Source organism: Nycticebus coucang, chromosome X (assembly GCF_027406575.1).
Source record: "Nycticebus coucang isolate mNycCou1 chromosome X, mNycCou1.pri, whole genome shotgun sequence".
Taxonomy (NCBI): Eukaryota; Metazoa; Chordata; class Mammalia; order Primates; family Lorisidae; genus Nycticebus; species Nycticebus coucang.
In genome coordinates this window covers 122372932-122375416 of record NC_069804.1, presented here as the reverse complement: position 1 = coordinate 122375416, position 2485 = coordinate 122372932, and positions in this window count along the sequence as shown.

The window sequence follows — 2485 nt, the reverse complement described above, 5'->3', positions numbered from 1 at the left end:
CTGGGGTTAGATGGTATCTCAGAGTGGTTTTGATTTGTATTTCTCTAATAGATAGGGATGATGAACATTTTTTCATATGTTTGTTAGCCATTTGTCTGTCTTCTTTAGAGAAGGTTCTATTCATGTCTCTTGCCCATTGATATATGGGATTGTTGGATTTTTTCATGTGGATTAATTTGAGTTCTCTATAGATCCTAGTTATCAAGCTTTTATCTGATTGAAAATATGCAAATATCCTTTCCCATTGTGTAGGTTGTCTCTTTGCTTTGGTTGTTGTTTCCTTGGCTGTACAGAAGCTTTTCAGTTTAATGAAGTCCCATTTGTTTATTTTTGTTGTTGTTGCAATTGCCATGGCAGTCTTCTTCATGAAGTCTTTCCCCAGGCCATTATCTTCCAGTGTTTTTCCTATGCTTTCTTTGAGGATTTTTATTGTTTCATAACTTAAATTTAAGTCCTTTATCCATCTTGAATCAATTTTTGTGAGTGGGGAAAGGTGTGGGTCCAGTTTCAGTCTTTTACATGTGGATATCCAGTTCTCTCAACACCATTTATTGAATAGGGAGTCTTTCCCCCAAGGTATGTTCCTGTTTGGTTTATTGAAGATTAGGTGGTTGTAAGATGTTAGTTTCATTTCTTGGTTTTCTATTCGAATCCAAGTGTCTATGTCTCTATTTTTGTGCCAGTACCATGCTGTCTTGACAACTATGGCTTTGTAGTACAGACTACAATCTGGTATGCTGATGCCCCCAGCTTTATTTTTATTACTAAGAACTGCCTTAGCTATACGGGTTTTTTTCTGATTCCATACAAAACACAGAATCATTTTTTCCAAATCTTGAAAGTACGATGTTGGTATTTTGATAGGAATGACATTGAATATGTAGATTGCTTTGGGAAGTATAGATATTTTAACAATGTTGATTCTGCCCATCCTTGAGCATGGTGTGTTCTCGGCATAAAAGAAGAGACAGAAAGCAGAACGTTTACTGTCAGAATTATGAAACCATATGAAGCATTCCAACATACGAGTTATAGGAATTCCAGAAGGGGAAGAAGAATGCCCCAGAGGAATGGAAGCCATACTAGAGAATATTATAAAAGAAAATTTCCCAAATATCACCAAAGATTCTGACACACTTTCAGAGCGATATCAGACCCCAGGTCGCCTCAATTCTAACCAAGCTTCTCCAAGACACATTGTGATGAACCTGTCCAAAGTCAAGACAAAAGAAAAGATTCTGCAAGGTGCCAGAAGTAAACGCCAGTTGACCTACAGGGGCAAATCCATCAGAGTGACTGCAGACTTCTCTAATGAAACTTTCCAAGCAAGAAGACAATGGTCATCTACCTTTCATCTACTTAAACAGAACAATTTCCAGCCCAGAATTTTGTACCCTGCTAAGCTAAGCTTTAAAATTGATGGAGAAATCAAATCATTTACGGATATACAAACATTGAGGCAATTCGCCACAAGACCAGCTCTACAGGAAATACTTCAACCTGTTCTACACACTGACCATCACAATGGATCATCAGCAAAGTAAAAACTCAGAAATTAAAGGAAAGAATCTAACCTCCACACTGATGCAAAAGATCAAACTAAGCAATGGACTCTCACAAAATAAGATGAATAGAACACTACCACACTTATCAATTATCTCAATAAATGTTAATGGCTTGAATTCCCCACTGAAGAGACATAGATTGGCTGACTGGATTAAAATCCTTCACCCTTTTCTTTCTCCTATCTCTCTCTTCTATACCTTAAGAGAAATGTCTCTAATAACAAACAAACAAAGTATACAAGTGATCCCTGAATGCGTAGTCTTGAACAATTGAAATGGGTGATGTGTGGAATGTGTGAATTACATTTGAATAGAGTTATCATTTTTTTCATTTTTTTAACAAACTCTAACATAATCTTTTTGACATGGTACACACACACAAAAAAAACATGAAATAAGAAAGTATTACCTTTTGGGGGTGTGTTACTTCAGACTCTGTTTTTCAAGGTCTCGTATAAAAAGATAGCCTGAATATTTAAAAGTAGTTGAATGTCAACTTATACTGTTATTCAGAAAGCTACCACTTAGGATATTCCTATACCACCAACAAAATCTTGTGCAGGGAGGAAATAAGTGCTCATTAAAATAAAAATGAAGCCCCTCCATGAAATATGTGCAAAAATACATGTTAGTATAAGAATATCTTTAACAAAAAAATCTGAATTGTAGACCAAGAGTCAGCAAAGCCAGAAAGACAATATACCATTCGCTTAGAGGGACAGATATTTGGGTAAAAGTAATCCTACATGGGCACCCTAGTATATGTGCTACTCAGGGTTGAAGGGAATAAGGAGAGGAAGTGAATTTAGGGTCCCAAGCCCTCAAGCTATGCATGATACTTCACCTCTGGACAGTTTGGATTTCTGCATCCTGGTATGCACGTTAACAAAACAAAAACAAATATACATTCTTGAGCAGGT